At 39.9% G+C, this 26,822-nt stretch overlaps 2 protein-coding genes across 6 annotated transcripts in view; both read left to right on the forward strand.

The window, feature by feature from the left end:
• The window catches only part of LOC124303130 (structural maintenance of chromosomes protein 5), a 151,511-nt gene that overhangs the window by 91,732 nt on the left and 32,957 nt on the right, over positions 1-26,822 (forward strand). The gene's annotated exons all lie outside the window — the stretch shown is intronic.
• Positions 1-26,822, forward strand: part of LOC124303131 (probable nuclear hormone receptor HR3) — a 156,223-nt gene that overhangs the window by 50,564 nt on the left and 78,837 nt on the right. Inside the window, exon 1 of one of the 5 annotated variants that reach the window (XM_046759984.1) lies at positions 19,899-20,297. The exons of 3 other annotated variants lie outside the window; for them this stretch is intronic. The gene's annotated coding sequence lies outside the window, so the exon portion shown is untranslated. Of the gene's footprint in view, positions 1-19,898; positions 20,298-26,822 lie in introns of those variants that run through there. One more of the 5 variants, XM_046759985.1, reaches the window with a different exon arrangement.

The following is a 26,822-nucleotide window of genomic DNA, read 5'->3' on the forward strand; positions in this document are numbered from 1 at the left end:
TTTCATTTAATATGCGTGCGTAAACACGCTCTGCTCTCCTCCACGTGTTTGTAGCGATCGTAATGCGTTTCCGTTAATGACTCGCTACTTTTTTCCTTCTCTCTATGTATACCGCAACGTATATACGGGACGTATATTTTTCTTTTTGCCCAAGTTTCGTTTCCCACGTCAAATATATTAAATAGGTTACGCATAAGTGGGTGTGAGTGCGTATTTAGACAAGCGTGTACATCTTCTTTTTCTTTGGGGTATAGCTGAAGTGTCCGAATAGCGATGATCCGTTGATTTTTGTTCGCTCGGCCTAATATTCACAGTGAAAATTAAAGTGTAATACACTTCGTCAGCAGATCGGCTTCCTCTCGGGATTGAGAAAAACCAATTCAGATTCGTGTGAAATTTTTTGTCGTGATATATTGGTATAAAAGGTTAGTGAATTTGCGTAATGATACTTTTTGTCAATTCAATGAAACAATCCTTAATTGGCTTAAATGATCGGTCGGCCACATTGAAATTCCCAAATTTAACTCACTTTTTCATCCCCCCTACTCGCGTGTACTCCTTTAGCGAAAAAGTATTGAATTTCGACTCGCCAACTTCCTTCAATCGTTATCTCACGCATGCCAGGAGATAAAAGTCTATCGTCCTGAGGGATAAAAACGTTGGACCAGGAAGTGATGGACGCGGTTATGCAATCGGTGCGGAACAACGCCCTCCGTTAACCTTTGAAACAGAGATCCATGTCCACCTCGACGTCGATATCGTTACGACGAGACGAGAAGAAAGGGGGCGTATTCCGAACGCCCAAACAGCTCCGAGGCTTGTTTGTTTAAACTAAATCGTTTCACACTTTTCTGCCCCGCACAATACCACGTGCTCCGTATACCGAATGTTGCGAAGCTCGAGGAGTTACTCGGCGAATAGTAACGCAGGCATCGCTTCGTTTCACCGTAAGTTAAGCGTGAGTTATTGGTTATTACCACCGGTAGTTGGCTGGAAGTTCGTTACGGGTACGTACATACATAAGTATATAATGTCTGTGAGAAAAGTGGAGTACTCGCGTATTAGCACGTGGTCAAATGATGTATGTAAAGAGGGTGGCAGGTGGTAAGTAAGTTGGTAAAACTTCCTCCGTAATGTAGCGTTGCTAATACTCGCAGTTCTGATACGATTTACAACCGATTCAGGTCGACGAAGGAATTATGCTTCTTACGAATTCATTGCTCTTCTGTGACAAAACTGTTCCGTGTAAAAAGAAAGAAAGAGAGAAGAAAAAATACTCGGTACACGACGCCACCTCTGCCATGATCTCTACGTAAAACAACGATTTTTTATTTCCATACCACTTGTATCGGTATCATATATCAGAAAAATTCGCAGCTGGTAGGTATAAAGATTTATTTCGCGTGTCTTCCGAGCTTGCAGATTATCTTCGCGCCTATTGTTCTTCGAGGCGGAGTTGTTGAGCAACGTGCGGTATAAGGATAGGATGGATAGGATGGATAGGTGGGCGCACGGCGTTGTACCTGCCGAAAGAATCGATACTATTTCAAGACTTGCACCTACATAGATCCACTGCCAAGAGTAAAGCCAATGGAGCAGCGAATCACGAACGGCGGTAGGTATCGACACACGCGCTTCTTACGAGGCTTCTTAGTTTTCTCCATTTTGTTTTTCGACTACTTCTTCTTCACCTGGTCGAAGGAGACGCTTGGTTTAATTTATAAATAAAAGCAACGGTGTTGTAATTATAAATGTGGACAATATATCGCCCGCGAGTATTACACGCGTGTGTACGTATAGGTGTAGGTATGTTATACGCGCTAACGTTAAAAGAAGAAAGATAAAAAATGACGAAGGTGGAGAGAAAATGAGTGCCGGTGGTGAAGAGATGGGCGCAGGAGAAGGAAGGAAAGAAGAAGGGTGGAGGGGGGGGGGGGGGTGGCCTAGATTTCACTTCGTTTGATTAGTTTGGCACGACTCCAGCGCAAATTAATATATTCCCTCTTCTCTTTTACAACACACCCTGCTATATACGTGCATGTGCACGTTTGTGGGTGAATGCCTGCCTCGATCAGAGACGATCTTCACCAGGTGAAAAACCGCGGTACGGCCTGCAAGGTTGCTTTTGCTCTTAAGGGATGAATCGAAAGTTGGAGAGTGAGACGAAACCGTTCGAAAAACCTTAACGGCAATGTTGTTCGTGCCAGTGACGGTGAGCACGAATGAGACAGGATTCTTACTGTGTGACCGAAATGAATCTGAGAAAATTAGAACAACGTAACCTAATTACTTATCAACAATCTGAACGAAAGGTTTCGTAATGATAACGCTAAAAATAATTGATCTTGGATGCTTTTGAAACTATTCTAATATTTTTGGGCCCATCTTGCCCACTTACTGGATTCCCAAAACTTGTTGGAAAAACGTAATGCGAAAATGTAATCGTCGACGAACATTCTTTTTATCGTACTTGCACAAATCTACTTTCATCTTCTATGGAGCTAACGATTTGTAAAACTTTTTTACGCGATCTCTGGAGATTTTTATTGTTATCAAAGTAAGGTCGTAAACGTTAAACTCGGATCAATAACATTCTAATTTTACAATCTTTTTTAAAATCACTGATATCTTAACGATATCTGATATCTGTACTCTAAAATTTTCAGTCTTATCTCAGGGTTGACAAAGATGCAGACTCGGCTTATTCGACGCGTGTAGGTAAAGGTATAACGTAATTTGATTATTAGCCGCACGAGATCCGGTTTGAGACGAATGAAAGTTTGATGTTCCGGACCATATTAAGGGGTGACATTTTATTGTATAAGAATCGATTGTCACCGAGTCCAAGCTCTGACCAAGCGCGTGTTAAACATTTCTCGATTGTTCTCTGCCGATCATTGTTCGCAGATACTCGGTACGAGTGTATAAGTCATATACGTATATCCGAAGATATATAGGCAATAGGTACAGCGTTAATTGCAGCAGTGTATAATGATAACAATATGACACAACTGGCGATTGATACGAGGCTTGCAAGATATTGTCGAACAATCTCAACTTTCTATTTTGCTTTATCGTTTATTGGACACACGTGCTGTTGTCTTTTAGCGTTGCCTGTACTTTGTGGCGAAAGTGAAATCTCATCGATAAAGAGATTAGGAAGATAAAGTAAGCGAGAAGAAGAAGAGTAAGAAGAAGAAGAAGAAGAAGAAGAAGCAACAAGATACGGGATTGCAATCGAAATTCCAGAGAAGATAATTGGAAATCGTTTCTTAACACATTTTCTACTCTTTATTAATTCAATGTAAGAAACGAAAGATTCAACCACTTGCACAAAGTTTTCTGTTACTCCATGTTCGTTCGATTTGGCTAAGATCTAAGCTGAATCGTTCAGCTGTTTGCCCACTGCGACGCCATATTGCTAGCCACGATCATACTTCGGGTACCAATGGAAACTAATCAAATATATTTGCTCCCTGACAAGCTAAGCCATGATGCAAATTACGCAAAATTAGAGTATTTTGATAAGAAAGTATAAAGGTTTTCGTTTTTGACGTATCGATATTAACAGTCTTGATTCAATGGAGCATTATTCACAGCCAGTTTTCACCACGAAATTCCACGTACAGAAGGGTTTTTATCAACTCTGCCTAAATCAAGTCACTCAAAAACGATCATCATACACATTAATGCAAGTATGACTGAGTATTTTACTCTCAATGCAGCCGTGATTTCTCGCCGTGAATAGAAAAATCCTGTAAAGTCTTTCAGAGAGAACAGAAGTGGCCCGCACGGCAGGTTTAACCGGCAAGTACAATGTGTATGCGTTTTAAATTCAAGTCACCCGAAATCGCGAACGGCGAGCTGCATCGCTTGTGTAATCCGTGAAAGCGACGCTTAACCACGGGCTCACAATCAGTTGAGCCGCGCGAAGGGGAATTGTATCGACATGACAACCCGCGCAGAGCCAAAGAAACAACGAGCTCGAATAACAGCTCTTGCAGAGAAAACCGGGGGAATGCTTTTTGGACGTGGATATCACCGACGCCCGGCTTTCGAGGTTAACCGTTAATCCGCGACGCTTCTTTCATGAGCGTGTATACGGGTATATATATATATATATATATATATACATACATACCTACTTGATTACCGATATTCATCCACCTGCCGAAATGATTATAAGACGAGAGAAAAAAATTACATCAAATTTAATAAAAGAGGTTTACAAATCTTGAAAGTTTCCTCCTACATTTTTTATTTTTGTTTTATTTTTGGATTGATCAATGGATCGAGGAACTTTTTTAAACGAACTAAAACTCAAATTCCATTCGTTCCTAAACAACTCTTCCACGTAAACACTGAGAAATTGAGTACCTATATCTGCTTGTTCATTATTATTTACTTTTTTACTCCATTCGATTGAGTAATATGTTTGGATTGAAAAACGCGATTGAATCTAATAATCTCACTAGGATTAATGCAATGGTTGATCTATTAATTTTTTTTTTCTCCTTCTACTTGCGACGCAAGTAAATATCGTTTAGGAAGTATTCGAGTAATTAACAATCTTTCAATCCTCAAGGTATTCACTTGATTCGAATAAAATTTACCCAGATCATGTCATAAAAATATTATAAATAGAGAACGTATTGCAATAAGAGGATATTTTGGAGTTTCAAAAGGCTTTAATCATTCGAATAGTTGTTAGACGATATTTACTTATTTTTAGTAGAAAAAAAATGGATCGAGCAACGAATGCACTGATCCCAGGGCGAATTTATTATATTTGCAGGTTCATCTTATTCGAACCAGACATATTAGGGAGAACAAATGAATATATTCGCTTACGAGAAGGTAAATTTTTCTCTCAGTGTAACCACAATAATACTGCAATTCTGTAATTCAATTTGCACCCGCAGAAAAAAAAAAAAAAAAAAAACAGGGTCTGATCTGGATATCTGCTCAGAATTGACGGTTTCGGTATGCAAGTATATCTCGTCAGAAGAGACAGGATTCCGCATCTTCCAAAGTTGTCTACCTGAAAAACAGAAAGGCAGTTTTTTATCGGAAAAAAATATATGAATGACGGACATAAATTCAAAAACTAAAATAAGCAAAACATGCTGCTTCTTATAATGAATTTAACGTCGCAATAGAACCGTGGAGCATCGGATTCCGTTGACAGAATTTGAAACATCTAATGCCGGCGCTGCGCCAATACCGTTACAGTAAGACGTGTGGTAGTATGTGCAATGTATAAAGTGGAAATAATCGATGAGAAGGAACGCGCGCTGGGTGATAGTTGTTTCGTCAAATCATCGCATCGCGGTTGGGTAATATCCAACAGGCAGGGGGAGTCGCGTTATCCATTACATAGAATCGATCGAGACGAAGATAAATGACGCCTTTTGATGAGAAATTATTCTATCGCTACATAAGGTGTCTTGTACGTTGTTTGAATTTGCCCGACGCACGTTAAGTTCAAACACATCAGGGACGAATTATAGGTGCTACTTTGTGCGCCAACTTTGGGCAAAGGTTTTACCGTTTCAGAGATAGTCTTTACTCTCGGTTCGTAAAAAGGAAGCTGCATAACGACGTCGGCAATCATGCTCCAACTCAAACGCGCCAATTTTGGGTAGTAAAATAAAACCAGTATGTACTCCAACAATATTTTATTGCAACAACAGTCGATTTTTCTTTTTATTTAACAACAATATTACATCTATTTATCGTAGAAATACGTAACGCACCTAGCATAGTGCAGTTTTACTCGATCTCACGCAAAAAATATTTTCAATCAATTTTTCTATCTCTATTCCTGAATGTTTTAAAAAGAACCGACTATAATATTGTAAAATTATTCTTTATTTTCTTTCGTTTAAGATTTTGTCGAGGTTATAGCTACTTTTATGTAGCCAAATACTTGGATGCAGATTGTTGTGAGATTGCAAACCAAGTGATTCGATTACTCTGCAAATTTTACCGACGGATCACACGAATAACGTCGATTAATATTGCAATCAGAAAGCAGAATCTTTTATGCAAATGCAGAAATAAAATTGAAATTCCAAGGTAATTTTTTTGGTGAATAGTGTTCAGGCAAATTGTATAAAAACCTTTTTTGTAGACAAACGACGCGAAGTGCCACCCCTGAAATTTATTCCTCGATGTGTGATTTATAAAAGCGTCGGTTTGGTGTTGAAAGAAAAAGAAAAATAATTCTTCTCAAACGTGATTTTATAATCAACGTAAATATGCAATCCACACATGCACCGCTGCAATGCGGCAACTTTCGAGGTTGCTTAATTATACGAAATGGGATATCCGAGGATCATACATGCGTACTTGTGTGTGATGTACAAGTGAAGGTTTCAAAGCCGGGAAAATTGCACACAGATATGTATGCACCAGCTGCGCGTTCTGCACCATGATAAAAATATGTACCGAAGATTACATCTGCTTCGAAAGTTCTCCTCGATACACAGGGTGCATATTATCGGTGCGTAACATAGCTGGTAACGCATATACGGACCACAGCAGGCTTTTTCGTATCAAGGCAACGTTTTTTACATTCGGGCAAAAATAAAAACCTATCCCTAATCTGAATCGGTCGTGCACCTACAGACACGCGATACGTGCGCATCGGAAACAGCGAGACGAGCCCATTATTCCAGGATTCACTTGCACACGGGGGAAAGGCTTGCATCCGCCAACTTTCGGGTCATTGACAGTCGAGTCCGGCATACCCGGGTAACGGTAAAAAGCACCGAAAACCATCGGAGGCACCGCCGAATAACGTTTATTTCAACTCGCTCGAGCCCTGTATTCTTGCCCCCCCCCCCCCCCCCACACACAGCCGCCAAACCTGCAGGTATGCCGTTATAATCCTGCTTCGCCGGAATATACACACGTCGTGGAGTCCGAAACGTGCGCGTGTTCCCGCGGGAAGGTGCAGTGCATGCCGCATGCGAGTTCCCGCATTCGCTTTCCCTCGACTGTCGGTCCGATTGGAATTTCAGCGCACGTATATAAATATTACGCCGATCTCCCCAGGGGATGCGGTTTTTTATTTTATGTACCGACTAAAACATCCGGCGAGGAAGAATTTTTGGGATACGGCGTAGTAGAGTTTAATCTGTGATTATTGAACAAATGATGGGAGCTTTTTGACAAATTATCTGATTGCAGTCAGCGAACAGGCGACCGAAGCTACGTTTTGCTTACGTAGCGACGAAAACTTTAGCTGGGATTGCCTGTTTGCTCGCGTCGAACGATGAGAGAATTTAACTAAACAATACAAAGCGCCATAACCTCGTAGCGAGTGAAAATCAGCTGCAAGTATGTTTACTCTGTTTGCCTTAACTTACGCCTTCCTTTAATGCTCACGCAACGGCAGTCCCTTACTTGATGATCTTCCAAAATCTGAAATGATTTATCATCTTTTCACGGCCCTTCGTGAAAATACACATGAATAAAATTCACAGAAGATCTCACGAATCATTTTAGCTCACTGATTAGCAGTGGAATAAAATAAATCCCAAAAATTCAATCAGTGTTTCAGCAGACGAAGGATGCAGATTAAAATATGACTGAAAAAAACGTTTATTGACTCAATATTGACAAATGTTGACGTGTGATTTTATAAAACTTCTGCTAGAGGGTGGTCACTTCTGAAAACCGTGAAAGATGCAGACATATGTGTATATATTCGTGGTGAAGAGTTACACGTATAATATACGGAACAATATCGATTCGAAAGGAATTCGATAGCTGAAAATAACGAATTTACATTTATTCCGATGTTCCATATCTAAATCCATAAGAACACCGTTAATCGATACATTCGTGGATGTATTTATTTAAAATAATTCTTTCGGCCGTCACGTGAAAACGTCAGATTCCACCAACACGAATCCGCAGGAAGTCTAATATTAAGAAATAACATTCGCCTATACCGACTGCGAGTATCAAATTATAATTGACGTTTCGTTTATCGCCGTTCTCGTAGTATACATGAATAGAAAAATCTGGTTGATCGTCGATTTTGTGATGCAGGTCTGTTACTTACCGAAGTCGTCAGAATGTCAGACGCCTGCATGCATTTTAAAATTTACGGAATCACACTGTGTGTTCTCATGAATTCATCCACGCCCTTTTCCACGCAACTTCGATCAAAATTCAATGTTATCCTCAATTCGAGATCCGAAAATTCGCCTCGCCGCATACACGGATTATTTTTGGCACTCGGAGGAAACTGTACCGAAAAGGGCATAAATTGCATCGCTTATTCCGTCTAAACTAAGCTCGCGTTTACAGAAAAGTTGCGCAGGCTGGTTTCTCGACTTCTGCGAAACGAATACTTAAGACACTGCGTGCGAGGCGAGGGAACGGCCTTGCAACAAGCATCTCGGACCGAGTGGCGTATCTTTTACAGATAGGATGCATGTACGCGTGTAGGCGAACGTGAAAGAGAGATTGGCAAAGCGTGATGAATGAATAATGCCTCCTCGGAAGCCTTAAATGAGCGAGCGAGTACAATGACACAAAATGGCGGTGTATGTGTCGGATACACCTATTCTAATTTTACTCAAAGCAAAAATAGTTCCTATCTCTGGTGACGAACAGTCCGCTGCCATGTCTGATTCTCTCATGCCTGCCCACCGAACCACCTGCTTGTCCCACTAAGCACACATAGCTACACGTGCCCGTCGCAAACTCCGAAACTTTCAACTCACCATCGGATCTTTGTTGCGCGTATGCAAGGCTGAATCAATTTTGTATCAACCGTTGAACAAACCGCCCGCGTTTCCGCGCCCTGCGAACTAAAAGAAAATTCGCGGATTGCGGTTGGCCAAAAATCGCGAGATAATCGTACGTTGGTGTTGATTAAATTGTTGTGTTCGCAAGCGACGAGGATATGTTCAAAAATGCAAAAATCGAAAATACTGCAATTATAAGGAAAAAGTTGGGAGGATTTTCAAACGTTTTTTCCTCATTTCTTAACGTCTACGTTCCTCCTCAAGTTTACTTCGACATCGGTGGGACGATTTCACGTTGCTTAAATTATTTCAACCGATCACTTTCTCGGCAGTTGACTATGACGAATCTTTTCTACGTACCTTTAACACGAAGAAACAATCTGCGACAGCGACGTGGATGCAACTGAAACTTGAAAATGTGACTCGAGCTTGTACGAAATGTATTTGCTTACGTATATTTGTGACGAATCACAGAGTCCGTGGCGATGGTCGATATTCACGCGGTGGAACTCCGATCTGTGTTTCCGCGGACGCCGACACCGCCATATCGGTATTATACGGTTCGCAGTTACGCCGATTACCAGCCGCAGTTAGAATAAGAGCTGAATGTAATTCATTGAAGTGAGATCAGGACGCAATCACCGTCACTTCAAGCTTCGAGCTGAGAGTGGAGAACTAGGCCACGCCTATTCCGTAATTATCATAGATTTATTTCTATCCAGCACGCAGAAAGCATTTTATTGTTCATCCGATTGAAAAATTGCACCAGTACGGTAGAGTGAATGAATTGTGACAGCTAGCGATATTTCGTTATAAATACACGGTTATGCATTTAGGATAATAAGCGTATCTCAACTGCTGTTGATTTTAAGCGCGAAGCCAGCTAATTCTTTCCAATACCGTGATTCCACGCCATGAACGATGAGACGCGTGAGTTGAATCGCTGTTCTCGAACGGTGGTCACAGGCATGCGCATGTGGAATTATTCGATACTAGCTGTACAGAATCAAGAGCTTGCATGTTTCACTGTCTATGACATACAATATGCGTTTCTACTCTAGGTGTAATAACACCGTTTCATAATCACCGGTAATAATCTAATTAGTAAAATACACTTCTTTAAGCACACAGAGCGTGAAATTGCGCTCACTTGTAATATCTGTGCTTACAAGTTATAACGTTACAGGAACTATCCGGCGAGTCCGGGCGTTAAATCGTAGAATATACGCAACTGTGATGACATATACTCGCATACGTGCCGAATAACTATGCACACATGCATCTCGTAATTAGTTTCACGCTCAACGAAATTGTGTGTTCGAAATGTATTTTTTTTTTTTTTTTTGCCATTTTGTTTTTACGCTCGTTATAGCGAGCCCTACGGCGACTGCTTAAATTAAAAAAAATAAACTGTTACACTAATGGGCAAATCGCAATTAAAACAAAGCGTACTTACACGACTCATATTTTTGCGCAACATAGGCGTGATAAACAATTATAAAATTAAATGTCAACTTTGTTTCTGCATGTATGTCAATTGCAATTTTGAATCCAGCATTTATTTGACGCAATTTCGCACGAACACATCAAAATTTTTGCACAATTCGTATCCAAGTTTTGAAACTGGTACAACTAATAACGGATTTATTAATACATGTTTATCATAAAACCTTTCCCATAATTTTTCAGTATAAATTATCGTGTCTTATATATTCCAATTAAGGAGGTCGGTTCGTCTCTTTATTTATTTTAGCAGGAGATGATCGTACATTAATTATTTATCGAATTATTATATTCGTAGACGTAAAAGATCTCGTTAAATTACAGAAACAGATGATAACTTGATTGTAATCAAAAGCTTAAATATTCGTTTCAAATAGTTTCAAAATTTTTAGAAATCTAGTAGGTCAGTTCGATTTCAATTTACGTTGGCGCATTTTACTTGTAACAAATTTACCCTTTTTTCAGTAGTAATTTAAATGTAAACATTTGTTTCAAAGCCTTTATTTACGAATCATATATTTCTTAATTTTATATTCTTAAACCGATCTTCAAAGCTTACGAGTATAAAAATTTGACGAATGGTCAATGTGACGCTATCTCGTAATAAAATTAACAAAAAGTATCGATCTTCGGCGAACCAACCCCCCTAATTTATTTTCACGCTAAATATGAAAATCCTAGAGAGCTTAGACCCTCCGACTTTCTATGGCTGCGTCTTAGTGCTCATAGTGCGAGCAAGAAGTAAACATTTGATCTCCTAAATCCGAACAGTTATTTTCGTGTAACTGAATGCTTTCCGCGAGGTGCTTTGAAACCCGCAAAACTTGTCACGCAATTTCCTTTCAGTGAAAATACTCGGCTTTTGATTAACCGTTAACAACAATAGAATGAACTGTGACGCAAAAAATCTCTACAACAACAACAAAGCTCGATCATTTTGTTTTTTTGTTAACCCTGATTGAATTTGCAGCAGACATAATACACGGCTCGTGCACTTTGGCATATCTTATCAAATCTTTATTTATTTTTGTATACGCAGAGCTTGCGGTGGTGTAGTTTTTATTTGTTGTTTTTCTTTTTTTTTTTTTACCAAAGTCTCGAAGCGATACCGCACGCTCCAAGTTATTTTCTAGAAAGGAAGCTGACATTCTGTTATTATTATAGCCATCCCGGCAAGTTGCGTGGATAGATGTTTCATAATATTATAAATATATGCACATATGTATATACACACACACACATATATATGTATAGACGATTAGATCGCTCCGCTTTATTGCAAGCACGCACGCATACATACTGCTACACACTTTTAAACGCTCGAACACACAGCGTATATAACACGACAGGCGAGTGTTAGCTGCTGCACAGATTCCGACAGGGTCAATGCAATTTATCTCATATCAATACGGAATAGGTACAACTATGTCGATAAATAAATATATGCCAGTACAACGATATCGCCGCAATAGCCGTATGACGTCAGACACGATAAATATATACGCTCTACAAGGTGGTCAGGAAACAGGTCTCATGATTTAATCACTTTCGAAAAAAATCTCATCTAAAATCGCACGAAAAATCGCAATTATCGCCGGTACCAAATCTGATGCTTGCGCCGAAAGCTTGAACCGACTGTATTCTGCTGGTATCAGAGATTGTTGAAGAATCCTACACGAGTTTATAAATCAGTCAAATTTTCGAAACTAGTTTGAAAATATCTGTAAATATTACAATTTATTTAAAAATTGGCAAAAGGAATTAAAAACTGTGTATAGAGAAAGTTGCAGTTCAGAGTATTTATTTCGTCTTTGAACGACATCCAAGCCCGGAAATATAATTTTGACAAACTCTTACGTGATACATTTCTGGTCACTCGGAAATTCCACGGTAATCGTTCAAAACCGTAGTGAATAATGAACCCGTCTGAAATTGCGAAATGCTTGATAACCAAATTTTCCGCAACTGTGAACGCCCCGTTTCGATGTCTGGAATAAAGTCTCGATTCCGCGAATACGATACGCTCGTATAAAACGTGGCGCAGTTGAGTGAAAAGAAGTTTACGAAGACGATCGTTTTTTCACGGTGACGAGACCTGACGCGAGATACCGTTGAATCCGGCCCGATTTTTTCCGCACCTTCGGTATCCAAAGAGCAAAAAAGCAGAGCTGGGATCGAAGGCTTTGGTACTACGGTACCGAAGGAAAAAAGCAGAAAAAAGTGTCCCGCTCGTCTCGGTTTCAGCCCGGACACCAATATCCGAATTGCAAGGAGACACCCTGTGCGTCATACTGTAGACACGTGATGTTGTGTAGAAAGTAGAGGCGTAGTAAGTCCCTCGTGCATGTGTATACACGGCATAACGCTAGAAGTTGCACAACGTGCCGCTGACGAGTTTGAAAGTTGCTTTTTTTGGCGGTAACAGAACTGACGCGTTTTTATACAGGTGTATCGCTCAGAGGTAACCACGGACGAACAGAGATATATGCTCAGGGAACAGCTCAGCTGACCGATCGTACATCGCTGTATGCCAGCGGCACAGAGTCGAACTTCGAATGATTTAGTTGGGGGTCCTGATCTGGTCGGACAAAGAGTATATATGCAAGAGAGGAAGATGGTAGTGTGAGAGTGAGATAATAATGGAGGAATGGAAAACAAGAAGTATATGATTCGGAATCGTATTATTCGCTTGCAACCGCGGAAAAGTTCCTGAAAGATCCTCTTATCCGGTTGGAAAAACTGTTGTTCTCTACGGGGAGGAAACTTTTGTAACCCCTCTTTGGAAGAAGAATAAGAAGAAGAAGAAAAAGAAAGAATTAAGACATCGTTGATCCATAGAAACAAATCGCAAAGCAGACTGCAGCTTCTACGAAATTTGAGAGAAAAAAAATTCAGTTCTTTAACAACTTAATTTTTAATAAAATTTTCCAAACTTGGACCAATTTTTTTGTAAAAATTGTGACTATAATCTAGGACGTGAAGAAATTAATCACTTCTGCTATTGTTGAGGAACTTCTACTAAATTGGGTGTAATATGTTTCATTAAAGTTTACATTTTCATACCGTTCCAGAATTTGCCGTGGTCAAAATTACTTGGACTCGAATAAACAACACTCGAGAAGTTGAGCGTACAAGTTGAAAATGTAGAAAACGAAAATTTGCAATCACCCTCAATTCTTGAACAGTTTCTAACTTGTTTTAAATTCTTGATAATAGTAGCAAAGATCGCCCGTTCACCCAATCAGATTTCCCCACTGAAATATTCCGTAAGTAGCAGCTGAAGTCAACCTTTGCAACCCTTGACCAATGCCGCATGCAGTTGATCCATCGATTTTGGGTGAACGATAAATTGCTTGTCACATAACTGAAGCCAACGGCTCAGTTCTGTAATTGAAATGGTAATAATTTTCGGATGCACCGATTCACCGAACTTTTCACACATCGATTCTCGTATCTTGAGATTCATCTCGTTACACGTTACTTCGTTATCTAAAGTTATCGTAGGTCAAGAAAAGCGTTGGTGTGAGTTAGACAGAAGTGGGTACCTCATATCAACCCGTCGGATCGAACATCTAGCGCAACTACGCGAAAGCTCCGAAGCTCCTCTTCCCGTGCTGCTGCCAGACCAAATCGTGACGTCGGAAGACGTTCGACCAATGGGAAGAAGGCTTCGAACAACGTCACGCAATTTCACAAATTCCTCGTAGATATCCTCGACTCTCATCGATTGTAGGTACAACTTGATGGCGATAGTTCCGTTTCCGATGCACTTACGCTAATGCCAAGATTATTTTCAACCACTTTTGACTCATTGCTTCCCCGCTTAAGCTGTCACGATAGTAACGATGTCACGACTGGCGGTGAATCTTCCGCATACGGAATAGCTGAGGTTACAACGATTGCTTGCAGGGATCGATTGCGCGTAGAACTTGATTCTTTGGTCCGTATCTACCGTGCTTCCTTTATCTCTTTCACCTTTTCACTCGACCTTGCTTCACCGAAACGACGAAAATTTTCTGCCCCTCGTTCGACTGGTTTCGGTCAGTCAAACAAATTTCATTTCGCTTCACTGCGGGTGAACTTGGGGTGCATCTCAAAAGTGGTGAAAAATCGCAGCTCTTCGAGTTCGACAAGCGTGACATTTCTTATCTCCGGAAAATATTTTCAGCTACATAATTCACCATTTAATTAAACTCGAGAACACTCATGGCTAACAGTAACTTGTCTATCATTGCAGCAGGAATAAAAGTTAATCACCTGTATCCGGGGCTTTTCTGGGCCTATATTTCAATTACTGCGTTAAGTACAACCATAACAGGCCTGCGTGTATATATGTTATATGTACATTATGTTTAAAAGAATACAGGGTACAGGTATGAATGTCCAGTGCATGGTAATAAGCGTACTGTACACGTACCCACGTAGAATATCTATTTCTATTATTTTAAATCGCCACGTAGCGGTAAAGATATGCGTAACAGGTAGTGGTAATATAATAGCAAATGGTCTAATCGCACGATATAATTACCTCGACACACCGGAGAATATATAACGTATAGGGTATGCATATACGTATAATGTGTATACACGTTACACCTGTGAGGCAGTTTATTACGAGCTGCCCACCGCGAACTCGGAAGTGAATAAAGTTTTCGACTGGCAATAAGATAAGCAGCAGCAGCAACATCAGTTTCCTCGTTAAAACAAGTCGGTGCAAATTTCATAAATGAATAATTCCACCGCGATGCGATGCACCCGTATCTCGCATATCTACCCGGCACATAGTCCGATGTACGTTTCCTCTCAACCGTGGATGCAAGAATCTTACGTTTCAATATTTCGCAATTTCGTCTTTGCGTGAAAAGTCTTTTCACATGTTGTGTACAAAGTGCGAAAATCACGAATAATTGGCTCGTAGTTTTTTTTGTTTTCTTCAAGTCAACCAAGATTGAAAACAATTCGTGAGAATTGAAAATTATATGATTCTCAACAATGTCTTCTTCAATGAATAAGAAAAGAGCGATCTACCATCTAATGCCTTTGGCGACGATCACGGAAATACGTAACAAGTCTCGACGAGCCTTAATGTTCGTTAACGTGACCGTTGTCGTTGTTTTTTTTTTTTTTTTCATCCTCATAAACTCGCAGTACTTTTTTCACACGGCCATAATTGAAGCCCGACGAAAATATCGATCTGCCGCAAGTGTTCTGCAGTTTTCAAAAGCGCAACTTGTCCCATCGAACGGTATATTTTCACGCATCAGGTAACTCTAATCCACCCACCCGCTCCAGGTATTATACATATACCCATTATATATATATATATATAATAATATCTGGGTGTATGATATTATACGTAGTAGGATACTGACAATGCACAGGAAACTTATACGAGACGTAATTCGAAGTGTTTTTTTTCCTACCTCTGCCTAACCATCTCCTTTCTCCGGGTAAAAACTTTTCTCCGCATTTCACGTTGCAGGTTACATACCTATAAGGCAGAGAGTGAAAAAAAAAACGGTATATGGAGCTCTTTTTTCTAAAAGTAAAAAAATAAAAATAAAAATAGAAATAAAATAAAACCTCCCACATCCTCGGTATAGATTTTTGTGCTCGGCATGAGAGTTGAAAGAGTCTAACGGTACGATATCAAGTGTCTTCATTCGCCGCTATAACCGTCGTCCATTTCACCATTATACGGGTTTCTATATTTCTATAACCGAAAGATCGCCAGGAAGATCGGCGGGTGGAGTCTCGCATTGTTCGACCTCTTCGGATCTGGCCGTACAATGGCGCCATATTGGAGATGCGGACGTTCACGAAACGCGTGTATAATGGTATCAAAAATTCGACACAACTATTATTACTCCGTCTTTCACCCACGACTCGAGTGTAATCTTACCTCATGTTCTATCAGGTACAATGAATCAGTTTCTTGCTATAATTATCTTCCTTCATTTCCCTCTTCACTTTGCTTCTCAGTTCCTGTTTCTCTCGATCTTACGTAACCACTTGTTGTCGTTAAGTCATCATCCTTGAAGGACCATAGTGCAATACTGCAAATGATCGGCACTCGAATGTAGCGTCTTAAGTTTTTCTGCATGCAACTAACGCTCGTGTATCTTTTGCCTTATGTTTTTCGTCAAACTCCGATACTCAGCTATTTGAAAATACAAATCATAATTCTACATTTGAGTGATCAGAGACAGGATACTCTTGAAAAAACCTCGAAAAAAAATGTGCAAAACAAGTGGTTTGTTCGTTTGTAAATTTTTTTTTTTTTCTCCAATCACATTCTAATCATACGCGAACGAAACCTTCCAGGTCGGGAATAATTTGTGCAAATACAAAAACACGTTACTGATCGGACTGTTGATTGGTTGCAGATATTCGCTAAGTTCTCGGTACGGTGGTGAAAAATTCATTCTGTCACTGTATTTTAGTCGCTTTTCTAGCGGTGCCAAAATTTTTTTTTAATCTATTTGTATTACCTACGTACGCATGGAACGACAATTATAGGTATGACAGTATTGTCGGGAAGAGTTTCTCACTCTTGAGGTGCACGCCCTGGTATTCACCTCACGTAACGATGCGACAAATTCTCGGTTTGAGATACTTCACCTTGCAATTAAGTTCCATCAGGTCGGGTAAGGTGATTATATTTATTTCTCTATTTATTTTATTTATATATTTTTCTAGCAGAGAGACTGTAATAATTATAATTCAAATTTAATCTCACGTGCAAAAATGATCATCTTAAATGTGAAATAATATAGACGTGACTGCCAGAAGATTATTTTAAAACCAAGCTGAAGTATACTTTGCTTTCAAAGTTTAGAACTCTATTGTATACCCGATTGGAAATCTGCGATTTTTTTGTCTACGAAAAGCAGCAGCCTCTTTGGTTGAAGATAATCTATGACTTAAAGATACTTGATGTTTGAACGATTTTATTTGAAATCGATTCACCACCTGTTGAAATTAATAAAAGATTTCTTTCGAATATAAAAAAAAAACCGTCATCTCCGAAAGTAATAACATCTCTACCAGACTGAACTACGATACGTTGATAATAAGTTCTACTTTAAGTAGCTGAACAGTAGCGATATCGATATAATAAGATTGATAAAAATTTCGATTTATCTTTGATCGACATGTTTTCTATTTTTCACTTTCCGACGTAAGAAAAAAGTGGAAAAAAGTTAGTCGCTCTCTAAAAGGTTGTGTGAGCGGTTTCAAATTTTCGTTTTCGCCATCTAGGCTCAAGATTTCATGTACTAAACGGAGAGAAAAATCTGAGAAAAATTACCCTGCTGTTAATATAATCGTGATGTAAAAGACACCTAATGCAGTTTTTACCGTGCTGCATCAGAAAAATGCGTCGTCAAATTTTAAATTTTGTGCTGCCGAAATACACAGTTTCTAAGCAAGGTAGTAATTTTTTTCATAAAAACCCATAATTTTTGTAACATGCATCAATAAAAACTGCATTAGGTGTCTTTTACATCACGATTAGTAACAGCGGGGTAATTTTTTTCAGATTTTTCTCTCCGTGTAAGAACGTTAAGTTACAAAAAAAATTTTTAACACACAATATCGTATGATTTTTCAACTGCAGTTATACACTACAAGTGAAAAAATTTTTGATAAAAACGAAGAATATCACCGTCAATCATTTACTGATTTGAATTGAAAAATATTCAAATCCCGTACCTCCAAAAATTCCTACTTACAGAATAAACGGATATCAACCCCCCCCCCCCCCTCCCAAAAAAAGAACAACTCATTCCAACCACGTCCGCGGTATTACAAAGAATCGGCGACTCGCGTTTTTAGCCGATTCTGGTAACCACGCGCCAACAATTTCTAATCGACCTGTTACGATGCCATAATTTTCATCCGACGAACAGAAAGCATCGACGCTTAACCGAAACGCCTGACAAAGTACATACCTACGTACACGCACACGTACATACATAGGTACAGTTCCGCGTCGGCGGCCGCGACGATGTCGGGATAGATGCGCCGCAAAGGCGGATCATCCTCCGCGCGTCGGGACCAGCGGACCTACCCCAACGTCGTACGCGTTGCACCCCTGCCTCTCCCCGGTCCCCTCGTTCCTCGGCCACCCCCGTCCTCCCGCGGCACATACGCAGCCGCCCCCGCCCCCCCACCAAACCCCGCGGACCCCCCTCCCATTATTTAGCCGACAGGATCATTTCTCTCTCTCTCGCGCCCTCTCCCTCCCTCTTCCTCCCTCTTCCTCCCTCTTCCTTCCTCCCTCCCACCCTCTCGCTCTCTCTTGCGCGCGCGCCACAACTTCCCGCGCTCTTTCACTTCGCGGCTCTCTCGCTCCCTTTCTCTCTCACTCTCTCTCGGTCTATAGTCGCCCGCGGAAAATACTGGTGGGGATGCGAAGTCTGCGCGCATCAGTCAACCAAGAGCCACCGCGGCGCGAACCACTGTCGACGATTCGTTCTTCGAAGGAACGAACGAACGAACTGTAAACCCCGGTGTTGGTTCGTTGCGATTACACCTACACCTACACCGACACACGTACAAGCATACGTATATAAATATACATATATATATACATATATTATATAATACACACATATGTATATATGTGTGTGTGTAAACACATTGGCACAAGCACACGAGTTACGTACGTAAAACAAGGGGTTGAAGAATTTTATTTTTCCCCTACCGCAAAGAGAAATTTACTATAATACGTCGCTAATGAAGTAACAAATTGATTAATTAAATTTTTTTTTTTATTTATCCTTCTCTTCTCTCTCTCTCACTCTCTTTCACCCTTTCTTGCTGTCTCTTTTTTAGAATTTTCTAAAATAGAAACAAATTTGTATCAGTTTCGTTTTTCAATTCCAGTTTTTTTTTACCATATTTTTAGTTTTTCCTTATTCTCAAATCGTGACTTGACGAATCTCAGTACACAGTGCAGGGAACGATATTGTTTCATTGATTAGCGACGATTCAAGGTGACATGTGACGGTTGAAAAGAAAACAATTGATCGTTCGATAAATTTTGAAAACATACCCCTGCCGTGTTTTCTTCCCTCCCTACCTCCCCCCTCTACTTGCTCTACGCCGAGGTACACATACAACCGAAATGTATTTGAAAACAAGTGAACCACTATCGTGAGAATCGATGCACGTATACATATAATACATGATATAGAGAACTGCGACTCCCCTGCAGTGTTAAAGAGTGTTCGCAGCGGTATATTTAATAATATTGTATAATAGTAAAAATATACTCAAAGTATCTAACTACAGTGTTTGAAAAATTTTTGTCAGTTTCTCTTCTGTTTCTCAATTGAAAGTAACAGTTTTTTCTTTTTTTTTTTTTTTTTTTACTGCTTCTGTTTATTGGTTCATTTGTTCCGTATGCAATTGTACAATATGCAGTACAAACTGCAGCTTGTTGTCATTCATAAGTATACGTAACGTTGAGTTGTGTGTGTAACCTCGGGCCTGTGTGTGTGTGTATGTGTATATTCATATACATTGTGTGTCCAATCACAATTGGATCTGATGAATGAGTTTTGAAACGCACAACACACTTTACTCAAGTACGATTTTCATTTATTCTGCAGGATACAGAAATTTTTAATTCTTTGACAAAACGTTGAAAAAAACTGTTGGAATTGGAAAAATTTTGAACAAAGTTATTACACGTTAAAAAGAAAAACACAAGATTTAACGCAAAATCAAAACTTGGTGATGACGATTCAAGAGCTGTGATTTAAAAAAAGTGTTGTGATTTTTACCTAGTTGTGCAACTCAGTTATTGTGGCTAATTGTATACAATAATGTAATTACATGTAAAGTTGGAGCCGATGTTGAACATTCGGTGAAAAAAATTTCTATCCAGCTGCATAAAAGCAAAAACGAAATCTAAACAAAATTTAAAGAAAGGCGCAACGACAACTCGATGAGGACCGAGACGTAAATTGTTAACTGTGACGTGAATTCAGTGAAAGTCTTTGGATTAACAGTGTGCGATAGGTTGGCGATGATTCTTTAGTATTTATTCATTTTTCTTCCCAACACACATACTTACATCTAGCGTAATATCGTCCTATCTCCTCTCCGTCCGCGTTACACGATTTATATCAAGTAATTCACCGCACTAACCTCACGTTGCTACAAGCTCACATGTACGGAGTGCATAGAACGATTATGTAGGCAGTCTGCATGACTAAAATGACAGAATCAATTGATATCGACAAATGAGGAAAACACATATTCGGCAAAAATTTTATCCGTTACAACAACGAAAGAAATCAGCGACACTTAGGGAGGGTTAGAGTTTAAAAAAAAAATTAGTTTCCCCGTACTGATTCACAGTCAGAAATTGCAGACGATTAGTGTGAAATTGAAGTTAGTTGAGCTAGCGTAACGATGCAGGTTTGTGGGAAAAATTGATCTTCGCAAGTTATAGGATTGTCTGAAATTCAGTAAACCGTAAAGCAGGACCTCATCGCCGTATTTTGAAAACGCAACTTCTTCAATATCATACCAAAGTTGCAAAGTAACGATCTTTTTTCTTATAATTTTCCGTCACGTTCAAGTTACCAACTTCAACTTTGTCGACTGATTGCTGCGTAAAAACAAAGTAATTTCAATTTTTTCAAAGTTTTATTTTTACCTTCTTACGACCCTGGCGGTCATTGTCTACGATACGACACGATTAACGGAATCATTCTACGAGTAGAATGCAGCTTCCGATCCTGACCCTCTTAATCGAGTAACGCCTATTCGCTTCGAAGTATTATTAGGGATGTACGGTGTATCGGGTGCGTGCACAGTCATAAAGTGGGAAACAGGGTTGAAGGATACGATCCCGAAGTAAAGGTTTGAAAATCCACTCAGAAAAAGATGATAATAATCGAGTCAAATTTGACGAGAACGGTATCCTCTAAACACTGAGCAGGAATTTAAGAACAAGGAATGATTAGGATAGCGGAAAAGCTCAATTGGCAACCACCTCGGAGAGTTCCATTGCCCTTGATCGATTGACCGATATATCAGTGAATCGCAGGTTCTCTTAGCTTCGTTATAACGAAGACCAAAGAGCCTTTTGGAGTTTCATTGATTTTCAAACGGGTGGCACGCAGTTTTTGAATTTTTTCAAACGATTGCACTGACTTCATGCGACTCCACGTGATGCTATTTCGAATTCAAGGGATTTGGTTCTTGACTTCGTTTTTCAACGATAAGAGGCCCGTACTTTTCAAATCAAATTGAAACCCGACTAACTAGACGAGGTTGAAGTTGGAATCGTTGACGTAAATGAAGATTCGGCAAGAATCACTGTAAATACGTTTTGCTTTATTACGGTTTAATGATTTTCGGACAATCCGAAATCCCAAGGTCGGAAAATGACTATTTTTCGAAAACGTGCATCGTGACGACAATTTCAACCTCATCTTACTACAGGGACTTTTCCGACTGTACCGTGCTCCCGACCAACCCCAAAACTTGAGTTATTCCGCTGTTCTCACAATCTCGCGATGCCGCAATGCGTTGTCACAATAACGAGACTCCGACCAGACCGTGGAAACTGCGACATGATTTCGCTGGTACTCGGAGGCAGAAGATTCCCTTCTCGGCGAACGGATAATAGGTGAGGTTGAACAGACGCGACGGCTTGCCATTTCATTGCGAAATAATTTATGTTAAGACAGACACTGTGCAGGATTATTTCGCTATGACGAAGTCAATGTCGGGTATATCATAACGAGGAATTTCCCTAACCACGTGCCACCGAAACACGGTTCCATCCTGACACATGTGAACCGTTATACGTTTAACACTCACCAATTACGTGGAAACTTTAACCAATACCGAAGTGCACTGATAGACTGAAAGAAAAATGTATGGTGAAAATTTTCGCAAACCTTCTTTTAAGGTCACGCAATAAGTCGTTAAAAATGTCCGGGGTACCATAAACGACGAATCAAGGTTCAGGACCTACAAAACTATGCGTGGACAACGTTTTTCTCTCAGTATAAAAAATGGATTTTCATCTGGTTGAATGAGTAGAATACAGTTTCGACTCGGTGTCTGCAGCAGAATTATTTCCGAACCCTGTACAAGAGAAAATTCTTTAAGTGGAAAGTGTTAGACGTGTCTAAAAGTAGATAACACGTGGTCAGCGACTCGTTGGTTTCTTTTCTTTTTTTTTGTAAAATTTTACCGTAGACTTTTCAGCTGTATAATCATTGCTCTAAAATCGTGAATATCATGGGAAACAGATTACTGTGCGCAAACTGTATGACAACAAATTGAAACCCTGACGGGCCCCGAGTTTCAAGGAAAAAGAGACTTTGCGTTGAGGTCGTGCCGCGTTATGAATTCGTCTAGAAAAAAACTGTGGGCGAAGGTTGAACACAGGTATTAATCGTTCGCGTTGTTGCAGACATTATTGTTAAAGACATTATTGTACAGATGTATCGACGACGGAAAATTAAGGTCTTAACTTATTACGGTGGTGATCAGTTATGCATGAAAAATACAAGTCTAATTTACTCGAACTCCCAATGATGTCCGTTATACCATTGAATCAATGTCTTCAAGGAAATTTTTGAAATTTATTACAAGGTTTGTGCTTACTGACTAATCTTATTTTTGAATAACTGGTTCAAAGTTTTGACAGCAATCAAAAAGAACGTGTTACGCACTCGTGTCGGAAACGCGGGAAACGGATCAGATTCAGAGTCATAATAATCTTCTGAATAAAATGGTTATCGTAGAGCAAAATCAAACGAATCTACTAGATGTATAAACGATTTGAATTGATGCTGTTGTTTATAATCTCAACATTTTTTTATTCCCTAATTTTGAAAGATATCATCGCAGCTTACGAATTATACATATAACGGTTTGATAAATACTGAACGCACGATTATCTCGTAATACTAACAACTAGAGAAATGAACTATTCGCAACTACTGTATTTTAATTTCATACGAATCTGATGTAAATTTAATTCGTTAAACTTAAATTGTTACTCGAGCCGGTGTAATTTTTAATTCGCATAAATTCATGTGTCGTCGAGATAGTTTCGCTGCATTTGTCTGAAATAAAAACATTATTCAATCAGGGTAAAGGTGCAGTTTCTGGTCAATCAATGCGCCATCCTTGGCCACTCATGTAAAGCGGTTCAATTGTTTCTAGTAATAGAAATCTATTCAGTTATTCGTCAAATGACAAGAATACTTCCTGCAGCGAATATCAGTGCAGCTCTTGACTACTCAATTGTATGAAAATAAAATTTCATAGCACTCAAAGCCGGCCAAAGATTTACGTAGCATTTGTGGCCAGACATTTTTTATCGCGCGCAACGAATATGGCCAAAAATGGTACGTACATGTACCCTAGAATCAGATTTACGAGCTTCACATGCGACTCCATTTTCCAAACAAGCATCAATTTTCGGCCCAGCAGCATCGTCAAGATGTGCATGCTGGTCAAATCTCAAATCTAGGATTTTCCTAATCGCAATTTACGACTGAGATGCGTCTGACTTCGGTATCCGCGGGACGACGCGAAGCTCGGGCGTCTTTCGAATATAAGTGATGTGGAATTACTCGACAAGTCTGGTGCACGTCGTATATAATACGTGGGATAGGTAGGTGTAACGTACGGCGTGGCAGCGCCGGGTGTGCGAATTATTTTCGCCACGGGGGCATTGCTTCGTATTTGGGTCGTACACGTTGGTTCTCGTCGCGTCGCCTCGACGATCTGGCAGCCACTGTTCTCTCGGCTTGGCTATCGGCAGCCAGCAATCGTCGATCGCGATTCGGCTTCGCGGCTAACAATAAGAAATCGATCTCTCCGCAGACCCCGGCCCATCTCCGAGGATGAGACGGCGGTTTTCCACGATGAAAATCCAAGGGAAATAAAAGAAAGGGGGGGGGGGGGAGGGGGAAATTACCCAGGCGGTTGACAGTCGTTGCTCCACGCGAATCAGCCGCTTACACCGCGTGGGCAGAGCTTAATTGGCCACCGATTTACGCCGTTGCAAACGTGAAACGTTGAATCCGTTTACATACATATTTGGGAAGATTACTTCACTTTGCTGTTTTCGCGCCGTGTTTCGACGATTGAATGAAACTCGAGTTGACCAAACTTTTGAGCGCTTTTGAACTACCCGCTTCTGATTCGAGGTATTTGTGTTCGTTATTCAGTCCACGTAAAGAAATTTTCAAACAAGGAAAGCTATTTTACAATTTTTACAAAACTGTCGACGTAATAAAATTCCAGTACTTATTAGTTTTTTCTTGATTCATCAAAGTTTGTTGAATTTTTCAAACAATTCCAAAGATGCGGTGCAACGATTTTTTCTAAAAATGTCTCGCTTCAATTTCCTCAGCGTTACAAACTTCGACCGCATTTTCATTCGGAAGTTGTTGAGCATTTTTAATTACAAATCTTCATCAATTTCGACCGATTAAATACTTGAAATACTTGATATGTAAAAAAAAGTTTATCGACGTTTTTCAACACTAGTCCAGCTCTCGGAACGGTTTAGTTTTTACTTCGATCCGAACGTCATGGCCTGCAATACAGCATCTTCCCACGTCGGATTTTACCATACCAAATGTACCGTTGGTATAATTCGATCTAATATCAATTGGACAAGTCGTACAAGACTGCAGACACGCCCGAATGAGACCAACTACTGAAAATAATTCGAACCAATTTTCACGTAATATCCGATGTAAATAATCAAGGAAATAGAATCGAACCTGTTATTGCATGCGACGTATTTATGCGTGACTTCATCGCGCGCCGTATAACAGACTTAAAAACTGCCTCAAATTGGAAGTTCGAAACTCCAATAACGTGCAAAACAAACTTCTTATCTATCTCATGCTCATTTTTCAACGATCCATTTGTCTGTCAAGTTTTATCGGTTCGGAAGCCAAATTTTCTCATGTTTTTCGCCGTGTAAAAAGAGACAAAGACAGAAAGACTATAAATTCGAATGCCGTATATTGCGTACATATATTTGCGACTCGACGACATAATTGCGCGGGCGATTAACGAGCATCGGTATAGATCATGAATACCGTGTAGAATCGTAGCAGTTTTCCGCATTTCCATGCTGCCGCAACGCTGTGCCAGATTACATAGATAGATCTCTTCTACCCTTCGTAAATCATGGATATATAGATGAATATTTGTTTTACTCAACCTACCACGGCTATGTGTACCTCGAATGCAATCACGGTGCATACACGCACAGTTCTTATCCTACAAACAGATTCGTAACGCGTTCACATATAGCTTTGCTTTGACATAAACTGTGTCACTGTCGGAGAAAAGCGCGTCATCCGAGTACGCGTATTATTTTTAACAATTTTTTTTTTAACCTCCCGCAAAAATTTTCCTTGAAACTTGGTTGAACCAACCTGCGATAATCGAGTTATTATTATGTCGTGTCAAATTGGTAAACACGTCAGGTTTCAAAGAAAGTCTGTTTCGGTGACTTCGTAGAAATTACAATCTTCCGAACGAAATGAGCCATGATAAAGTGAAACCGAACGAATCTACTAGATTTTTAGCTATTTTGAAGCGATATGAAACGATGCATCGAAATTCAGTTTGTGTTCGTATAATTACAGTATTTTATATTTTCGTATTTTCGAACTTTCCAAGAGATCTTCTTAGCATACGAATGTAATACATTCATACATACTCAGCGAAGACTTGACGGTTTGGTATCGCTTGAACGTTTTAAGTATCTACTTGACGCTTCATTTTGATCAATGCTTGATTAGAGTTTGATTACCAAGTCTGTGAATAGTGATCATCACGTTCTTTACGGGCATGAATCTGTCTTTGAAGAGCTCATCATGGTGTTTCGAAGCAGAAAATCATGTCGTCTCTCGGCACCATGCACGTAATATAACAGTGCTTACGAAGACAGCTACGAGACTGGCCTGCACGATATATTTTCTTAACCATGAATCAAACATCGCAAGCGCTCGCGTGCGAGTTACAAAGTGTTAGTTGAATCACGTATAGGGTGGATATAATTACGTGTAATCATGTGTAATTACGTTCACACATATTCAATGGCGTAAGATATTCGTTGCGCGTTTTCTTCGGGTAATTTCAACCAACGACAAGTGAGTATCGTGGATTTTTCATTACGCATCCTCTTGCATTGGGTCAAAACGTCACCGAATTTCAAATCAAGAGGTCTTGACTCCTGCACGTAAGGATGAACGTTCACGCTACAGCTTTAAAATCGAATGCAGGTTTCCAGTTATTAACGTTCTACGCCTTGCAGGCTTCGACTGTTTGTCGCGTCACATGAGAAAACGATATACACGCGTTACACGAATGGAATTTGCAATTATACCGTAACAACGGATCGTAACGTATTTACAGTACTTACATACATAATATTCAACAAATTGCCTCGGGGTACGTAAATCATAAAAGAGAGACGCGTTTCCGTACGGTAATAATATTGTATTCGCTTGAAATTTGCACTTGGCGACTCGTGACGTAAGG

Source organism: Neodiprion virginianus, chromosome 4, assembly GCF_021901495.1.
Source record: "Neodiprion virginianus isolate iyNeoVirg1 chromosome 4, iyNeoVirg1.1, whole genome shotgun sequence".
Classification (NCBI taxonomy): Eukaryota; Metazoa; Arthropoda; class Insecta; order Hymenoptera; family Diprionidae; genus Neodiprion; species Neodiprion virginianus.